Source organism: Lycium barbarum, chromosome 4, assembly GCF_019175385.1.
Source record: "Lycium barbarum isolate Lr01 chromosome 4, ASM1917538v2, whole genome shotgun sequence".
In the NCBI taxonomy this organism is placed as follows: Eukaryota; Viridiplantae; Streptophyta; class Magnoliopsida; order Solanales; family Solanaceae; genus Lycium; species Lycium barbarum.
In genome coordinates this window covers 94,014,915-94,037,076 of record NC_083340.1, presented here as the reverse complement: position 1 = coordinate 94,037,076, position 22,162 = coordinate 94,014,915, and the positions used below count along the sequence as shown (strand labels likewise).

Genomic DNA, 22,162 nt, shown 5'->3' with positions numbered 1-22,162 from the left:
GTACCCGACCCTCTAGTGAGGGACACGGTGAAATTATCATATATATATATATATATATATATACCGTACCCGGCCCTCTAGTGAGGGACTCGGTGAAGTCATCATATATATACCATATCCGGCCCTCTAGTGAGGGACTCGGTGAAATTATCATATATATACCGTACTCAGCCCTCTAGTGAGGGACTCGGTGAAATATAATACATACCCGGCCCTCTAGTGAGCGACTCGGTGAACAATGCAATGAAACTGTGCATGATTACGTACCCGGACCGGGACTCGGTGAATGATATATTAACGGTATGCACGAGTAGAATATCATGAGAAACCATATGCAAGCTAAATCATCATCTAAGACTCAATAGAATAATTAGAATAAACCAACACTGGAGAATCAAAGACAATTATCATGTCAAGTACCACTGAGGATTAGAGTTCATTGGAGTCATGTATGTTCGTCGTTCGCTCACTTTACGTAGTTCATGACAAAAAGAAAGAAAGGGTAATTTTACATACACTTTGGAGCCTTTAGAAGTAGAGTCATCATCATTAAATCATTCCTATCCTTGACATCATCAGAAGTTCTAAGAACCATGGACTTTTAGCTTTTGAAGACAAGAAGGTTACGGAAGCATTTATGAAGTCATACCATAGGGATCATGCCTTTGAAAGAAAGGGAACAAGCCTTAACATACCTATTGCACCTCCTATTGGCTACGTTTATTTGTCCAAGCTCGCAAGTCTACATTTAAGAGGATTTACAAAATCATTAGACTCATCGTTATACGCTTGTCTTAGTCCTTCAAATAAATCCACTTATAATCTGCCGAAATTCGGGCAGCACCTTTCCTATTTATATGCCTAGCCCGAAATCACAATACCAACAAAACAACAACTACAACAGCACCATCATCAACAACATCATCATCAATACAAAAATATTCCATAAAACATCCCACGCGATGTTTGTGCAATTTCTCAACCAACAACTTTATTATACAACCATTTCATCACTCTATCTTCGTAAATAAACCAAAAGTAATATTAATAAGGAGAGATTCATACCTTATTTTTGTTAAAACAGCAATATCTTCAATATCCACCTTGAATCCACCGCAAAACCATACTAGAATCACATCTATGCGTTTATCCGAGATTCGATTAATACTCCGTCACTTGAAAATTTCTTACTTTTTGTTTCCCTCTCTCTCTCTCTCTCTCTCTCTCTCTCTCTTCAATTTCTAGAAATTTCTGGGCTTAAATCTGGTGAAAAAAAGTGGGTCTTACCCTTTTTATAAGGGTCAAATTCGGGTCAAGTCGGTACTGTAGCAGTACTGTAGCACGCGTTTCTGCTCTGTCAGCTAAACTTGTAACGTTCATAATTCTCTACTCCGAAGTCCAATAACAAGCGGTTTGTTGCGTTGGAAGTTAGACTCGACGAACTTAATTTTAGGATTTTGTTTCACCTTAAAACACTTCATATGCTAAGAGATATTCTTCCACCAAGTTGGACCAAAATTTTCTCACAAAACATTACCCATCCTTTTTCCAAAGTCATACTACTCCATTTCTTCCACTCATTTTCTTATAAAACCTTCTGGTATATCTTATATACATCCTTAACTTATTAAATATACTTAATAATGCTTGCTTCTTATATTCCAAAGTGGTTTTACTTAACCATAACTCAACGTACTTATGTTTCAAATTCGATAAGTGCTTCCTCGAAGATACGGGGTGTAACATCCTTCCCCCCTTAAAAACATTCGTCCTCGAATGTTGTAGTGATCCTATCCTCAATATCCTCATTGAATTTTTGTTCGATTACCATATACCTATACTATAATTTGGTCAGTTTCGTCTTGCTCTTTCTTAGCTCCTTATGAAATTTATTTGTGAGTCGTAGAGTCTTCAATCCTCATGTATACAAGTTAGCTAGTATTCCATTCTCATTCTGTCTTCCTTCCTGTGGTTTAACTAGCCACGCCACGGTTACTCGCCGTCCTGCGAGCATTCTTCCTCTTCGTTCTTCATTTCTTTATTAACGGATAACTCCCTTGCTCGAATATAGCACTTTCTTTTTTCTCTTGTTGACTCCTCCGATGCTATCTTGCCTATCCCTACTTGTACTTGTTGAGCTTAGATACGTGCTAGATTATCCCCTCATAATTCATCAGCCAAGCTTTCCGATTCATCATAGATTTTCTTAGACTAATGTCCTGTTGCTTGTTCAACGTTACTCTACTACTGACAAATCCTTACTCTTAACGATTACGTTTCTTCAACCATCCATCTTAATTCCTTTCCATGATAGGTTATAACCATATCCTCAATACGATTTCTTAAATACATACATTCCTAATGTTCCATCACCATCTCTATTATTCCTTGTAGCAGGATTATATATTGCGATGAACCAATAATCATAGTTCGAACTGGTCTATAGCTCACAATATCTTCGAGTTATTGTCAAACTCTCCCTTTAATTCCTTTTCCTCAAATCTTTCAATATAACTTATAATTATAAGGTTAGGGCAATTCTCATTTTACCACAGCTTCTTTCCAACATCGGTATAGTATACATACCCTTGACTTCCTTATTCCAGTGATCACTTAGTTAGCTGTCATTCCTTGTTGGCTTTCCGGTGTGTCCATTCCCATCTGTGGGGCATAACCTTACGCTGATGGTTCATATAATTCTATAATACAAACCTTATGCTCAGTATGGTTAGTGACCCGTGATATACTTTCTAATTTCTATTGATGCTGCTGCCTTTCTATCTGCACCCACATCGTTCTTCCTCTCTTTAGAGATCGCCATACCACTTATCGTTACTCCCTTTGTTAATATTCTTATATTTTTCCTTTAATATCAAGATTTTCTTCCGTTGTAACCCAAAGTGTCCTTTGTACTCATCATCCATTTCATCATTCTCTTTGTAGTTAGCTTGCAGAGCTTTCTTACTCTCTTTATTACTCTTTAGGATACGCCACTGCCTATTTAGGTGCAGCACAAATTTCCCTGGTCTAGAAACATCATATCTCACGTTCGCATGAAGTATTCTCTTGATCCAGCTTTGTGGTATGCTTATCTTTAATTTGTTCCTGCTCCCTCTTAATGCATTCTTGGTATGCCACTACGTCCCGAATTTTGGTCTCCTTAAGCTAACCTCTTTCTTTCCTTGGACTTTTGACAATGCCATACCTCGTTTCAGGACTAGATCTGCCCTTCCCCCCTTTTAAGGGTGTTCTTATACACTAGTAACTCTCAAGTATCAGTAGTCATCGGCCTACCCTAACGATCCTTCGACTCTTTTGGTCTCTTATAATACCGAAATTCTCTCATCGTATAGCTTGACTTATCTTCCTTTCTGCTAATCGAGGGCTTTGCATTTGAATGAAGTGCTTATGCATTACAGATCCATTCTCGCTGCCTTCTTTAAGGCCTTTCTACTTCTACCTTTTATGGCTGAACATTTCCCAAATCAATGGGTTAATGGGAACATTGGAATCCATCAACACATTTTACGGAACGTTTGGTCAGACTTTGCTCTTTTATCCCTCGTCTTCTTCCACAACTATTATCACTAAAATTCTACTTACTCTAAGTTTCCGGTCTCACTTTACGTCAACAATATATCATTGAGAGTTAATATGCTACACTCTTCCCCTTTCACTATCAATCATTTTATTCACTTAGCTCACTTATCCGAAATTTTCCTTGACTACTTATTTGCGTCCCACCTATGCGTTGTAGTTCTTCCAGTGTTCTGCCACTTCTTTTTCGTATCATGAATTCCTTGCAAATATTCCCTCTTCTTTCTTCTCCTTCTTGCCGCCAAGGCTGGTCCATACTCATGAATATTTCCCATACATCCTTCTATTTCCTTTATAATTAAATCTTGATATTCCTTATCCTCATCCCATTTCATTGATGTACTACCTCTCGATTAGCTTTGTTAGTTCATTATGCTCTCGCTTGTCCTTAGTGATTGCTCAATTTTCCTTTTTTTCCTTCTTCTTCTCTCCTCTCCTTTTGACCAGCCCATTAGTGTACCTTTCCTGCTTCCCTCCTCAAACCTTCCTTGAGTTCCTTCCTTCTCGAGCGCCCTTCTCCACTTGTTATTTCATAGTATTGACCCTAAAGTTTGTGAAATATTCCTTTAAGCATGCAAATCCGTTCTATTCTTAAATCATTTTTAGGAAAGCTTCTCCGTTTCCGAGGCAACCGTGTCAGTATAACTACACATTCTGTTATGTCCCGTGTTTCGTATTTGGAAATCGAGAAATAATTACGACTTGTGGGTTATACGGAAATATTTTTGATTTTGGTGAATATGACTATGTTGGTTATGGGATCATTAATGTTAAGACATCGGGGAAGGCCGAGGGTAAATTTGGAATTTCGGAAATTAGTTTCGGGAATTACAAAACGGGACGTTTTATGAATTGGGCCAAGAAAATTAGAACAAAAAATTGAGGCCCAAAAACATTGAAGTGGCCGGCCAAGAGGCAAGTCCAAGCCCATTCTTTGCTAGTCATGTGCTATGCACATGACATTAAGTGGATATATATCACTTATACCTTTTTGAATTATCAAGTAACAAATCAAAAAAAAAAAAAAGAGAAGGGGGCACTAGCTCAAGGCTCTCGGCCGAGAACCCCTTTGGAAAAAAACAATTATCTTGGCTTTTGTTTTCGATCCAAACCTCTAGTTTCTCTTGAATTATTGATGAGTTCGAGGTGCTCTCCGTTGTGGTACAATTGGTTTGACGAAAGGGCGACGTTTGCGGCAAATCGGGATTACAAGAAAAGGTGAGATTTCTATGTTTTTATGTTATGGAATGGACATATATGTGTTGGTGATTAGAGTAACGTAAAGATTATGGAATTGTGTTGTGTGTGAAGTAGCCGTGCATGTATGAAAATTTGTGTATGGCCGTGTGCAATATAAGGTGGGGGAAAAAGTAGTCTAAAGTTTATTTAGGTTGGTTGGTTGTATTGTGGTGATCCCTTGTGATGCAAATGAATGTTTGATGAATTGAATTGGCGTTAGAAAATGATTTCGGATCATTACGGGAAAGTATATACTTTTGGTATCATTGTGTATATCATTGTATATCTAGGGTGCTAAAGACTTTAAATATGATCTATGGTTGATGTTAATGAATTCGGAATGAAACGACGCAAGTTAGAATGTTCGTCGTGACTTTTGATGTTTTGAATGAAATATGGAAAATAATGAATTTCGGGAACTTTCGTATATGGTTTGGAATATATTTGGGATGTGATTGAATGATCTTGAATGAGTAAATGAATATAATGATGTGGATATAGATTTGAAGTTTTGGAAGTTTAAATGAAAAGTTGCCAAATTAGGTAATAAGGTGGAACTTTGTAGCTAGAGTGGTTTGATTATGATTTGTGTTGTTGTTGATGTGTGGGCTGTTGTTGTTGATGTATTTTGAGCCGAGCTAAGTCTCGGGGATGTTAGATTTATAGGGGAAATACTGCCGAAATTTCGGTAGGCAAAAATGAAGTTAAAGGCATTTTAAGCCTAAGAATCTCAATTGGTAACTTTGACCATTTGCAGATTTCAGACGAGACGGGACTTGACTTTTGGGAGAGCATACGACGTCTGTAAGGTATGTAAAGCTTCCCACTTCTTCATTTGGCATGTCTTAGTGTGGTAGGCGAATATTGGAACTTCCGGAGCATTTCTGCTCCTCGAAACCCGATCCACAGAAAAGTTACTATTCATTCAATTCAATTGAAGCCTAAGGGCTCTATTTTGGCTAGGATGCCACCAATCGTCCGAAACCTATCGAAATGTGGTCGGGTAACTTAGAAATGATTATGTATGACCTTTTGGCTCCTAAATGTTCGTAAATTATGTTCGCCACCTCAATTTGACTCGAGGTGGGCCCGCTAACCCCGAGACGCCCTATTTGTCTTATTGGGCTATCTTTGTGAATAAAGTTTGATATGATACTTTCGATTTTGGAACTCCCTCCTATGAGATATATTTTCAATATTATGATATGCTAAGTTACGTTTTGAGCCATACGTACCATTTTGGAAACATTTTGTGAAACGAAACTTCGTATCGACTAAGTATTCGATTATTTTGTACTATGACATGACTTATGAAATCATTATGTTTTGAAAGGCTATTTTGAAATATATTTTGCATTTGTTTGCTCACGACTCCGCTCGTGCCCTATTATGACTTCATTCACCGGTTCCCGGGCCGGTTATGATTCGTGCGCCTTATGATGATTCGGCCGTATGCTGTGTTGCGGTTCCCGAGGCTTCGCCATAGGGCCGGGTTCCGTTTGGAGTTATGCTGTGATATGGCTCGTGATGCGATACGCTCACCTATGTTTGTGTTTGTGATCGGGGATGTACGGAGATTTGAAACTTTCTGGTGTTATGATGTGTGTGGCGCCAGCGTCGGAGTGGCGACCACGTTCTTAAGCGTTTGCATGATTTCGTTTGCATTATGTATACGTATATGAATTTGATACGGATTTTGACATACTGGTTTGTACTCCACTTTGTCATCTGATTTGCTTTCGGTTTTGGCCCATATTTCTGTACTCCGTGCTTTACATACTCAGTACATATTTCGTACTGACCCCCTTTCTTCGGGGGCTGCGTTTCATGCCCGCAGGTACAGACATTGGTGATCCTCCACTGTAGGCTTCACTTTCTGCTATTTTGGAGTACTCCTTCTGATCCGGAATCCACTTTTGGTACAGACTCCTTTTGCTATGTATATGCTCTGTATATTTGACGATTTGGGTACGGCGGGGCCCTGTCTCGCCATATGTCTTTGTTTTGAGTTCGTAGAGGCCTGTAGTCATATATGTGGGGCGAGGGTCCTATATATGTTTGTTTGATTTTGTTCTCTGGTCTTAAAGCGGTCCGTTTGTTTTGATGGCCCTAAATGGCCCTTATGCTTATATTTGCACTTCTGACCGGCGATGTCTATTCCGCCGCTCCATTTGGATTTGATATGACATTTTGATTTGTGCGACCGCTTAAGACATATTTGATAAAGATTCAGTTTGATATGACTTTTTATGAATTTTTGGAATATGCTCGGATTTTGTAAATGAATATGCGGTTTGGTCTGGGTACCCAGATAGGGTGCCAGTCGCGGCCCACGGGGCTGGGTCGTGACACATTCATCCCTTTATATACCTCTTGAGAGCTGAAAATCTCTTAGTATCGTTGCAAGGCCTGATCATTCTCTCTCTTACTTCACATCACTATTTGTGATTACTATCCATTAGTCCCACTTATCGAAGTTTCTTTCCTGGCACCACACTTTCATCTTTTGTTTCACACTACCATACTTTTTCCTTTTCGCATGCCTACCTTCGACTTTTATCCAAATAGTCCCTTGCCTTACCCGTCATTCCCTCTTGGAAGCTTCACTCACCCTCGTTTCTTACACTTTTTTTTCAAGACATTCTAATCTCTTTACTTTATGTATATTCACTTTCTTCCTTTCCCGGATTTTATCACATTAAGGCTTTCCAACTCTAGCCTGTAGTGAAAATAACATCAACTTGCCTTATAACATTTGTCACTTGAACTTCACTACCCTGTTCGATTGATGCCTTTAGTATACCGCAACCTCGGTTGCTGGGACACATATACCGGTTGGCGTAGCCGCATATGGGATGTCATACACACACACACACACACACACATATATATGTTTAGTAACGCCTCGTTTACAAAGTATTTCCCAATACTATTCGAACTCATTGTTATTCTAGACCGGTGATGCACCTTCTTTCTCTTTGCCGGTCTAGTCCGCCTCATCCTTCGTGATCTTTTAGAGTTTCCAACCACTCGGCATACTCCAATTTCCCTTAGGCTACTCTAGCTTCTCATCTCTCTCTTATGTATGAATTTGTAGGACTCTTAATATACTTCCCAGGGGGTCACCCATCTTAGTATTTCTCTCACCCCAGTACGCTTAACCTTGGAGTTCTAATGGGATCCGGTGCGTTTGTGTTGGTATAATCGCATACACCTTACTGCGTGACCTTCCTCACATAACCTAAAGCAAGTTGAAGTTTTAACAGATTCTAAAACATTCTCGTAATGCATCTCCCTCCGAATTAGAAAGGATCTCTTACTCGTCCGACTAAGAAAATGCTATTTTGGCATTTGAAATCCTCAATAATCACCTTCAATCTGCATGTATGACTACTTTTCATCCCAGCTTTCAAGATTCCCAATGGTGGCGAAGGCATCTTGATCACAGTTACTTCCAAATACTTAAGTCACTGATCCCCTTTAGGATTTTCGCTCATCACTATTCCGTATTACCTTGAAGTAAATACATATGTACATAGGAAGTTCCAATAAGAACACGTATACCTGTAGCCGATCGGTCCTTAGCCTGATCTGGTAGGCTATAGAGTGAAGTGTGCTCTTCATTCTTGTCTTCCCACCGTCTACTAGTCTGGCCTAACATAATGCTGAAACGTAAGCAAAATCTAGATGTGCCAACTTTGTACTTCCTCAATTACGTCTTCATCCACAAGAGTCTCGTGACCCTTAAACGGGTCCTTGTCATATCATTTCTAAGTCGGGTCTCCTCCTACTAGAGCCACATTATCCGATGGGTCCGCCTCAATGGAATAACTGATGCTCATTCTTATACCTCTTGACATCCTCGATCCTGAGTCGACGGGCGATACGAGTCTCATGTCCCCCTTCGGAGCCTCACTTACGCTCCCACTAATTGAACTTGTCCTCTTCTCCAATAAAATCCTGCAATTTAACAAAAATCGTACCAAGAACGAGCCTTCCTATCATTGGCTCTACTACACGATCTATGACCAGAAAGAAAGATGGCATCCTAAATGTCCCGTAGCTTCCTGTTTATAGATGTGGTGCACAAGACACCGATAAACAAGACTCTACTAGACACGGTCTGTAGACACTCGGAGGATGAACTTCTCTGATACCACTTTTGTCACGACCCAAACCGATGGGCCATGACTAGTGCCCGAGCTGGGCACGTATACGACCCGCTAGATATAATCAGACTGAAACTGAAAACAATATGGCACTCTGTAAAAGCATGTTGTGAACTCATCATATCATACATCAGAAAGAACCTGTCTGCTGAGAAGTCACAGTTAACCAAAACATAACAAATATGCAAGCCGACAAGGCTGCCACTATAGACGGGAACGTCCAAGACAAACTACATCGATATAGCTGACCAAACCGTATATACACAGCCCACATATGTCTACAGACATCTAAGAGTGTAACAAAGTCTACGTCACAAGGGTCTGTACCAAACTCAAGCACCGGAACAATGGAGCTCTCCAAGCAGCTGGGCAGAAGTCCTAAGCCGGAGCATCACCAAACTGAGTATCTGTACCTGCGGGCATGAAACGCAGCCCCCGAAGAAAGGGGGTCAGTATGGAAAATGTACTGAGTATGTAAAGCATGAAGTAAAGTAAAGAAGATCACGACTGAGTAAAAGATGACAGGAGACAAGTATGATAATCAAGATACAAATGCAACTGTGCCTCAAGGGATAAGAGTCATGCATATATATCATATACCGTACCCGGCCCATTATGGGACTCGGTGAACGAAGTCATATACATATATACCGTACCCGGACCTCTAGTGAGTGACTCGGTGAAATCATTATATATGTATACCGTACCCGGCTCTCTAGTGAGGGACTCGGTGAATTCATCATATATATATATATACCATACCTGGCCCTCTAGTGAGGGACTCGGTGAAATCATCATATATATATACCGTACCCGGCCTCTAGTGAGGGACTCGGTGAAATCATCATATATATACCGTACCCGGTCCTCTAGTGAGGGAATCGGTGAAATTATCATATATATACCGTACTCGGCCCTCGAGTGAGGGACTCGGTGAAATATAATACGTACCCAGCCCTCTAGTGAGGGACTCGGTGAACAATGCAATGAAACTGTGCACGATTACATAACCGGCCCGGGACTCGGTGAATGATATATTAACGGTATGCACGAGTAGAATATCATGAGAAACCATATGCAAGCTAAATCATCATCTGAGACTCAATTGAATAATTAGAATAAACCAACACCGGAGAATCAAAGACAATTATCATGTCAAGTACCACTGAGGATTAGAGTTCATTGGAGTCATGTATGTTCGTCGTTCGCTCACTTTACATAGTTCATGCCAAAAAGAAAGAAAGGGTAATTTTACATACACTTTGGAGCCTTTAGAAGTTGAGTCATCATCATAAAATCATTCCTATCCTTGACATCATCAGAAGTTCTAAGAACCATGGACTTTTAGGTTTTGAAGACAAGAAGGTTATAGAAGCATTTATGAAGTCATGCCATAGGGATCATGCCTTTGAAAGAAAGGGGACGAGCCTTAACATACCTGTTGCACCTCCTATTGGCTACGCTTATTTGTCCAAGCTCGCAAGTCTACATTTAAGAGGATTTACACAATCGTTAGACTCATCGTTAGATGCTTGTCTTAGTCCTTCAAATAAATCCACTTATAATCTGCCGAAATTTGGGCAGCACCTCCCTTGTTTATATGCCTAGCCCGAAATCACAATACTAACAAAACAACAACTACAACAGCACCAACATCAACAACATCATCATCAATACCAAAATATTCCATAAAACATCCCACGCGATGTTTGTGCAATTTCTCAACCAACAACTTTATTATACAACCATTTCATCACTCTATCTTCGTAAATAAACCAAAAGTAATATTGATAAGGAGATATTCATACCTTATTTTTGTTAAAACAGCGATATCTTCAATATCCACCTTGAATCCACCGCAAAACCATACTAGAATCACATCTATGCGTTTATCCGAGCTTCGATTAATACTCCGTCACTTGAAAATTGCTTACTTTTTGTTTCCCTCTCTCTCTCTCTCTCTCTCTCTCTTCAATTTCTAGAAATTTCTGGGCTAAAATCTGGTGAAAAAAAAGGGTCTTACCCTTTTTATAAGGATCAAATTTGGGTCAAATCCGGGTCTGTAGCAGTACTGTAGCACGCGTTTCTGCTCTCTCAGCTAAACTTGTAACGTCCATAATTCTCTACTCCGAAGTCCAATCGACGAGCAATTTGTTGCGTTGGAAACTAGACTCGACGAACTTCATTTAGGTTTTTGTTTCACCTTAAAAAATGTCATATGCTAAGAGATATTCGTCCACCAGGTTGGACTAAAAGTTTCACACAAAACATTACCCATCCTTTTTCCAAAGTCGTACTACTCCATTTCTTCCACTCATTTTCTTATAAAACCTTCTGGTTTATCTTATATACATCCTTCACTTATTAAATATGTTTAATAATGCTTGCTCCTTATATTCCAAAGTTTTTTTACTTGGCCATAACTCAACGTACTTATGTTTCAAATTCGATATGTGCTTCCTCGAAGATACGGGGTGTAACATAAAGGATGCACATAAGGAGTTCCGGGAGGTCCTACAAGGAAATAAGTTGACGCAGTTGAGTTAGTATGACTTTGGGAAGAAGATGAGTGCTACTTTGAATGACAAAGAGCCAAGTTGGGGAAAGAATATCTTCTAGCATATGATGAGTTTTGAAGTGAAATAAAAGCCTAAATTGAAGTTCATGAAGTCTTGTTTCCAACACAACAAACCGCTCGTCGATACGGCATCGGAGTAAAGAATTATGGACGTTACAAGTTTGGCTGGCAGGCCATGGATTTGGTCTGCGTGAACATGCCCCCCTGGGCGCGAAGGCGTAGAAGAGTTACAGCTAACCTATTGCGAACGCGATCCCCCCAGCGCGAACGCGAAGGGTTAATTTTTAGGTCTGTGGAATCGACCTTGGCAAGTATAAAAGGACCCTTTGGGTCATTTTTCTGGCCATTTTTCCCAACTCTAGACCCTCCCACACATATATATATGTTTCCACAATTTCATATGCCAATTTTGGTTATAAAGTGTTGAAGTTAGCCATTAACGAGGCTCGGGAAACGTATAGGGTTTTGTACTTCTCGTTCTAAACACCAAGTCTTGACTGAACGAAGGGACCTATTGAAGATAAACAAGATTTCAAGCTCTTCCAACCCTCATTGAGGTAAGAATGCTCTTTACTATTGATATTATGAATCGTGTTGTGGAGATTTAGTTGGTAAAGCTTCGTAAAGTCGATTGATTGGTTGAGAAATTGGATAAACATCATGTGAGATGTTTTATTGAGTATGTTGGTATGGATGATGATGTTGTTGATGTTAGCGTTGTTGTTGTTGTTATTGGTTGTTGGTATTGTGATTTTAGGCTAGGGTTATAAATAGAGGAGATGCTGCTCAAATTTTGGCAGATTCTAAGAGGATTTAATTTGAGGCTTAAGACAAGCATATGACGATGAATCTAACAAAAGTATAAATTCTCTTGAATGTAGATTTACGAGCTTGGAAGGATAAGCGTTAAGTAATTAAGGAGACCAAAAAGGTATGTTAACGCTAATCCCTTTCTTTCTAAAGGCATGATTCTCTTCTTATGAATCCATACATGTTTTTCATAATATCCTTACTCCCTAAAAGCTAGAAGTTCATGATTCTCAAGTTCTTGCAATGCTTAAGATAGATGTTTTCTATGAAGATAATGATGATCCCATTTCTAGAGATTCCAAAGTTTATGGTTTGATGCTATTATGAGATTGTTGAGTTAATTTCATGACTTTCTTGATTTTATTCATTGTTGTTGATCTCACCTTATGTTACTTGTTCCTTCGAAATGAGATATAGCGATGATGATTGTTCCATAATATAAATCGGAGGTTACCGACCTTATGTCACTCTGATAGAGTCGAAGTTTTAATTGGGCTCTCATGCATGCTTTATATATATGTATGTATTTTGTCACACCGTGCCTATATGGCCGGGTAGCACCACTACGGTGGGCGGCTTATGGATAATGATAGTAACACCGTGCCTATATGGCCGGGCAGCACCACTATGGTGGGCGGCTTATGGATAATGACAATAACACCGTGCCTATATGGCCGGGCAGCACCACTACTGGGCAGCGTGGGATGGTTACCACAGACACGGGCTAATGATGATATTATGTTTTATATGTATGATTTTTTTTTCTTTAAAAGGGCTAAGCATGCATGGTGTCCGCCTCACGAGGTAATCAGATGTATATGTGTTACACCCCGAAAATTTTTCCGTTAACGTACAGTGAGTAGACTAACGAAGGGCACGATGTATATGATGTTTCGATAAGAAAGAAATACCATTTGATGATTTTAAGTAAGATTTCAAAAACGTTGAAGGTAGGAGACGAAAGTAGTCAAGAAAAGCAAGATATATGTTGCGTACCGGACAGAGTTTATGAGTATCGAATTAATGATGGCTTAGTAATGTTTTGGAAAAGAATTATAATATCCCTTTGATTGTTAACGAGGTGTTAAACAAGTATCAAGAAGGTCCCACGAGGATTTGAGATCCAATGAAGTGACGAGAACCAAAATCAGAGAAGAGGTGGATTATACGACCGATTATACGGTCCGTATAATGGTCCGCAGAACCATCACAGTGAAGGTCCCTCACTGACCGTATAAAATTATACGGTCACTTATACGGACCGTATAATGTGCCGTATAATGGTCTCAGAATGAAGTTGTTGATGGGCTGATTTCACGGTCACTTATACGGACCGTATAACATTATACGGACTGTATAATGTGTCATATAATTGACACAGAAAAGGATGGTTGATGAAGCAATTTCACGGTCACTTATACGGACCGTATAAATTTATACGAACCGTATAAGTGTCCGTATAATAATATCGGGACAAATTTTTAAGTTATAAAAAGAGCACCCAAGTTCATTTATTTCATTCCCATTTCTCCTCCACGACTCAAGACTTCTCTAGAAACTTCCACACACTTCATATACAAGAATCCGAGTGAAACCAAAGATCCACTTCATGAAACCCACAAAATTAAGTGTAAGAGACACATAAAAGTTCATCCAAGCCAAGGAATATCAATGGAAGTGAATTAGGGTTTTGGTGCAAGAGAGATATTTCAACTCAAGGCTTATTTCTACACTATCTAATGTGAGTTTTATGGTATTTCCATGTTATTTAAGGTATTGAAAAGTTGAAACACGTGGATTGTAGAAGGAAATAGAAGATGGGTCATGAATGTGGGAATAGTGCTATTTTTGGGTAATAGTTGGGAATGAATCATGAATATTGATATGTTGAGATTGCGATTACGTTATGAATAATGTCAAGAGCATGATAGAAACATTAGATGAGAATGAATGTAATGTTGTGCTATGATCATGATTATGGATGACCTAGAGAGGAAATTGTGGGGATTGGGTAATGATGAATTTGATAAAAGTCATTGATGATGATATTAATAATGATATTATTGACGTTTTGGAGTTGATATATGATATGGAGAAAGTAGTATAAATAAAGGAGACGCTGCTCAAATTTCTCTAGCTTAGTTCAACCACGCTTATGTTATCAATTGTCTAATATGAGTACGAACTTTCTTGAAGGTAGAAACGCGAGCAACGAAGAAGAACGATCAAACGATAGACTAGCTAAACGAAAGAGGTATGTAAGGCTAATCCTTTTCTTCTAAGGCATGAATCTTCCTAATTCTCTATGATCTTCCTAGATAATGGCAATTATGAGTCCATGACTGTACAGAGCTACATACACACATGACAATGAAAGGAGATACGTCACAAGTATGATAATGATGATGATGAATATAAGTATGAAGAATCCTAGATCAATATAAGATGTCCATGAAGCTAATGATCCTAAGTATAGTTTCATTGATGATTTTCCTTGTGTACACTCACCTTAAAATGCTAGTTCCTCCAAGGTGAGACATGACGATTATGATTACTCCATAACATAATTGGGGGTTCCCGACCTTATGTCACCCCGACATAGCCATGGTTACCTCTAAGTTCTAATGTAGGATTAATGATGAATGTACGAGGATGTTAAGCTATGATAAGATCATGATATGCCTATGAGATGTGTAATAATGCTGAGATTAATGATTGATTGTATGACGATACGATTCCACCGTGCCTAGTTGGCCAGGAATGTCACCGCGAAGGCGGGCTGCATACGATTCCACCGTGCCTAAATGGCCGGGCATGTCACCGCTAAGGCGGGTTGCTATGTTTACACCGAGCCTAGAGGGCCGGGCATGATCACCACTTGTGGGCAGCATATGATGGTTACCCGGATGCAGGTTAACGATGACGATTTATATGATACGACGATGTATGCGCTATGATGATACATGTACTATGATATATATATATATATATATATATATATATATATATATATATATATATATATATGATACACGTATGAAGCATATCCACCCTTAAAAGTTACGCAGGTTGTATCTTCATCCTATGACTTATGATTTCTCTATCATGTTCATTTCATTCATGCCTTACATACTCAGTAAAATATTCGTACTGACGTCCTTTCTTCTTGGACGCTGTGTTCATGCCTACAGGTAGACAGGGAGGTGATCCAGACTCATAGAAGTTATCCGCAGATTTACAGGAGCACTCTATTTCTCCGGAGGTGATATTTGGTTTATTCTTTTGTGTATAGAGGTACATATGTATTTTGAGCACGACGGGGTCTTGTCCCGTCCATATGTCTAGTACTCCAGTAGACCTCGTAGATACGCATGTGTGGGTAATGTGGTCACACGATGTTACTATTGTATATATGTATTATTTTGATAGCCGAAGGGCTTATGTATATAAAAGTAATTATGTTTCCAAATTAAAAATGGTTTTCCTATGATTTGAGTATTATATTAATGAATGTACGCTCAATGAGTATGATAAGCAATAGAACGAAGGGTGCTCGGTGGTTAGCCCGGGTATTCGTCATGGCCCCTAGTCGGGTCGTGACAAAAGTGGTATCAGAGCAGTTCAGTCCTAGGAAGTGTCTACGAGCCGTGTCTTGTAGAGTCTTTCTTATGGTGTATTGCGCGCCACACTAATAATGTTACACCTCGGAAATTTCTCCGTGAACGTACAATGAATAGACCAACGAAGAGTATGAGTGTACGATGTTTTACTAAAAAGGGGATGACTACATATGAGTTTTGAAAATGCGAAAGTTGCAGATTTACACTTCGGCCCAGTTGGTCGTAAAATAGAATACGACCCGTAAAGTGGTTTACGGACCGTAAACTGCTATCGTTTTCCAACATTCTAAAACTTCAAGTTTCTGCTAAATGTCTAAATGGTTAAATACGACTCAGAATACGGATCGTAAATTGAAATATGGCCCGTAAACCGTGATCGTAAATCACCATGATTTCCAGTATACCTCTCTGGTTTTGATATGCTTAAATACGACCACAATATACGGCCCATAAACTGGAATACAGATCGTAAACTGGGTTTACGACCACTGTACACTTCAGTCACTGTTCATTCCGGATTAGATTTTAAGTCATTAATAGGAGACCTAACCTCATTCAATTCATTTCAACTCCACGATATTTCTCTCAAGAAGCCTCTAGAATACTCTCTACTCTTCATCACAAGAGAACCAAAGGAAATTAGTGATCAACTACATAAAACCCACGAAATCAAGTGCAAGAATCACACTAAAGTTCATCTTTCTCAAGGAAACCCAAAGGAAGTAAAGTAGGGTTTTGGTGCAAAAGGAGTAATTCCATTCAGGCTTGTTCAACCATCATCTAAGGTAAGCTTCATGACTAAAACATGTTGTTTAAGGTATTGGAAGGATAGGATACTTGAATTGTAAAAAGACATAGGAAATGGGTCATTCGTGAGTGAATAATGTCATGGTTGGATAGTAGTTGGGTTGGATTATGAATGATGGAGTGTTGTGATTATGAATACGTTATAAATGACATTTAGGCCACCAAATAAGTATTAGATATGAGGAGACGCGATTGTAAGCTCTAACCATAAATGTGAAGAAATTGAAGAAAAATGGTGGATTGTGGTCAATGTATATAAATGATGATTGTTGATTGCGATATTGTGAATGTTGTTGTGAGCGTGTGGTAGTTGATATAGAATGTGGGAAAAGTAGTATAACCAAAGGAAGTGTCGCCCAATTTTCCATAGAAATAGTAGCGCGTTCTTACAGTCGATTAACTAACGTAAATGCGAATTCTCTTTTGAAGGTAGAAACGTGGTATCGAAGGAGAACAAGTGAACGATAGCTTAGTTAAACGTCAAAGGTATGTGAGGCTAGTCCTATCTTTCTAATGGCATGAATCTCCTAGCATAATTTTTCTTCCTCTTCATGAGTTCCGATATTCCGGAAAGCTAAAAGCCTATATCTATGAATGGTAATATAAGATAAGAGATATGATATGATGATCTTAAAATGGCATGATGTTATTTATCGCTCACACTCACCTTATATGTTAGTTCCTTCAAGGTGAGGCAGAACGTTAATGATTACTCCATAATGAAATCGGGGGATCACGACCTTACGTCACCCCGGTCGAGTAAAGTTGTCCATAAGCCTTATGCATATATTATGATAAGTATGTTACGATAAGCATATTATGATGAGCATGTATGATGATGATATAACACCGCGCCTAGTTGGCCGGGCAGTCACCGCCAAGGCGGGCAGCTATACGATACACCATGGCAAAATGGCATGGGTAGACACCACTAGTGGGCGGCATGAGATGATACCCCAGACGCGGGAGGCCTGGACGCAGACTAATGTTATGATTATCACACCGATCCGATATGGACGGGCAGCTTATACATTATTACACCGTACCTGTATAGGCGGGTAGCTTATATATTTATGCACACATGACATGATGATGACTATGAGTAAGCCAGCATGCATTACTTCTTTTACACTTGATGTCAGATACAACTATTCCATATTGATACTTCTTGTATATCATTTCCATATTTCCTTGTTTATGCCTCTCATACTCAGTACAATATTCATACGGATGTCCGTTTTCTTTGAACGCTGTGATTATGCCCACAGGTAGACAGGGAGGAGAGCTCGACCCAGACCAGCAGTAGCTGTCAGCTGATTGAAAGCACTCCTTTGTTCGGAGGTGCTTATGACGATTCTTTTGTGTATATTCATGTATGTGTATCTTTGGGCATGACGGGGTCTTGTCCCATCCTTATGTGTAGCACTCCCGTAGAGGCTCGTAGATGCGCAGTGTCGGTTAGACGGTCTCACGAGATGCTATTATATGTATATATTATTTTATTTTGATGGCCGAGAGGCAAATGTATATAAAGTATTTATGTTTCCATATAAAATGTGATTTTCCTGTTATTTGAGTATAAAGTTGATAAAAGAGCATTAAATGAGTAAGATGAGTAGTAGAACGAGTGGTGCTCGGTGGTTAGCTCCGGGTACCCGTCACGGCCCCTAGTTGGGTCGTGACAAAAGTGGTATCAGAGCGGTTCAGTCCTAGGAAGTGTCTATGAGCCGTGTCTAGTAGAGTCTTGTTTATGGTGTTTTGCGCGCCACATCAAAAAACAACTATAGGGCATTTAGGAAAAATGACCATCTTTCTTCTTATGAGATCGTGCGATAGAGCCGTGTATAAGATTTTATCCTCCCTAATAGTGTGTTATGATTTCAGAATGCCACCCAAGGGAAAGGCTACAGCCGCCCAGAAGGGCAAGACTACGGTAAAGAGGCGGGTAGAAAGAGAGCCTCCGATGGATATAGAAGAAGGCGAATCACATAATGAGGCCTTGTCTAATACTTCTTCTACCCCGCCTAATATAGAAGAAAAAGGTGGAGCTCCAGCTCCGATTCCTCCACCGGTCGCTTCGGGTCAACAAATGACCGAGACCATTCATTTATTGACGCAATTGGTTGCCGCTCAGGCACAATGGAAAAATGCGAGTTCAAGTGATCGGGCAGCAAGTACCAAAGCCCGTGATTTCATGAGTCTAAATCCTCTGGAGTTCTTCGGGTCAAAGCCGGATGAAGACCCACAAGTTTTGATAGATGAGGTGCTGAGGACATTGAAGATTGTCCATGCCTCTGAAACTGAATCCGTGGAGTTGGCATCCTATAGACTCCGGGATGTGGCAGTTTTATGGTACAACAACTGGGTATTATCAAGAGGGGAGAATGCGCCTCCTCCGGTTTGGCAAGAATTCATGGATGCATTTATTCGTCACTATTTGCCACCCGAGGTCCGCCGAGCTAGAGCGGATATATTCCTAAATCTGAGGCAAGGAAATATGAGTGCCCGGGAGTATAGCATGCAATTTAATTCTTTGGCTAGATATGCCCCGGCTATTGTGGCCGACATTGGAGATCGGGTACATAGATTTGTAAGTGGCCTAGGGCCACATTTATTAAGAGATTGTTTGACGGCTTCCTTGCAAGACGGGATGGATATTTCCCGGATACAGGCCCATGCTCAAAATTTAAAGGGGCGCCAACTGTCACGACCCAACCCCGTGGGCTGCGACTGGCACCCTACTTAGGCACCCCAAACAGACTCACAAACCAGATCATCATATTCAGACTCATTCAGACTTAACATACGTTATTCGAACTGAAAACTAATAGCAGACGTCACACAAGGATTGAACAAACACTTATCTTAAGCGGTCGCCCGTGCAGGACAGTCATATCAAAATCAGAAAGGTGGCGGAATATACATCGCCCAAATGCACACACACACACGTACAAACTTATGGGCCGTCTTGGCCATAATAGCATACGGGCCGCTTAAGAACGTAAAACAAAACCACATACGAACACACCGGATCCACGACCCACAAAGATGACTACAGGCCTCTAGAACAAAACAGAACATACGAACATATAACGGGACAGGGCCCCGCCGTACCCACACAGCCACAAATGTACAGAATCCACACACAGCAAAAGGTATGTACCAAAAGTTAAGCTCCGGATCAAGGGGAGCTCTCCAAAATAGCAGAATAGGTAGCCTAAACTGGAGGATCACCCAAACAAGCTTCTGTACCTGCGGGCATGAAACGCAGCCCCCCGAAGAACAGGGGGTCAGTACGGGAGAAGTACTGAGTATGTAAAGCAGAAGGTACAGAAATCACAATCGTAACTGGAGTCAGAAGGAACAAACACAAACGTCAAAGTAGCAAATCAAACCTGTACGTAAGATAAATGTACAAATGCAAATAAAAAATCATGTATAGGGCTTAGGAACGTGGTCACCCCCGACGCTGGTGCCACAACACATCATACTCCAGAAGTTTTTCAAATCTCCGTACAGTCTCCAGACAAATCGTATCACACACATATCACATCATCAGAACATATCAAATGCCATATCACATCATAACTCCATAGACGGTAACCGACCCTATGGCGAGGCCTCGGAAACCGTAACACATCATACTTCCGAATATGGTATAGCGCGCACGATCACAAAGCCGGCCCGGGTACCGACGAACGAAATCATAGCGAATGGCACGAACGGAGTAGTGCAGAAACCATATGCATATCAAAAGTAATTTACAAGACTCGACACATAATGACATATAGGCATATACCGACGCCAGAAGGCTCGGGGTAGGAGTCAGGGCGATCAAAATTTATATATGGAAGTTACGAAGTTCCAAACTGCAAAACCTTTGAAAAGCAATTCACAGATCATTTTCCGAAAATCTAACATCATTCATAGTGCAAAACGTTCAATAACGATATAGGAAATTTCAAACGGACCTTTGAGTCATAGGCAAATGATTACTTTTCATATCGAACGAAAATGAGCCAAACAAACCAAATAAGGGAAGCCTCGGGGCTTGCGGGCCCACCTTGAGTCAAATCGAGGCGGCGGACACAAATCACAGACTTTAGGCTCCATAAAGCCATCTATAAAAGTTTCGGAGAGATTCGGACACAACAGCAAAAGTTAGGAAGGTTTGAACATTCTTTCAACCAAATGTAAGGAATAGGTTTCAATTGCGCTGAATGAATAGTGCCCAAACTTGCACTTGGATTTCCAAGAGTAGAATTATCCCCGAGGGTCCGATCTTAACCTAGTATGACTAGGACATGCCAAAAGAAGGAAAGGTAGGCTTTACATACCTGGATTGCGCCTTACGCTCGTCAAATCTCAATTCCCGTTTCGTCCAAAAACTGCAAATGGTCACTTTTACCAGTTACTATTCATGAAAGTTAACATCTTAATCTTTGGGCTATACTTGGCTACCGAAATTTCGGCAGCATTTCCCCTATAAATCTAACACCCCCGAGACTTAGCTCGGCTCAAAATACATCAACAACAACAACCCAAACATTATCAAACAACATAAACCACAATCAAGTCATTCTAACTTTAAAGTTCTACCTTACTACACAAGTTGACAACTTTCATTCAAACTTCACAATTCCAAACTTACGCCCACATTATTGTATTCATTCACCCATTCAAGATTATTCAAACCCATCCCAATTACACTCCAACAATATACAAAATTTCCCGAAGTTCATTACTTTCCATATTTCATCCAAAACATCAAAAACTTACGGCGAACATTCTAACTCGCATTGTTTCATTCCAAATTCATTAACATCAACCATAAGTCACATTTAAAGTCTTTTAGTATCCTAGATATACAGTGATATACACAAATATGCCAAAGGTATATACTTTCCGATAATGTTCCGAAATCATTTTTCAACACCAATTCAATTCGTTAAACGATCATTTACGTCATAAATGTCACAACGACGCAATAAACAAACTAAACAAGATCAAATTCACACTTCTTTCTCCTTCTTTGGCACACAGCCACAACACCTTATACACACACACCCACGGTTTTCTACACACATCAAAACTACGGGATTCTCGTCTATTCTCAATCCTTAACACATTCATACCAATTCCATAACATTTGAGGGGCAAAATTCTTACCTTTTTCTTGAATTTCCGACTTGCCGCAAACGCGCACCTTTCGCCAAATTAATTATACCCCGTTGAAGAGGGTCTTGAGTACTTTACAACTATGTAAAAACAAAGATTTTTGGATCACAACAAGGCTTGGGGAATTTTTTCTTTCTCTTTTCCTTAGGTTCGGCCGAGAGCCC

The 22,162-nt window shown here is 39.9% G+C and overlaps 1 pseudogene; it reads right to left on the bottom strand.

The window, feature by feature from the left end:
* The window catches only part of LOC132637603 (butanoate--CoA ligase AAE1-like), a 105,748-nt pseudogene that overhangs the window by 1,287 nt on the left and 82,299 nt on the right, over positions 1-22,162 (bottom strand).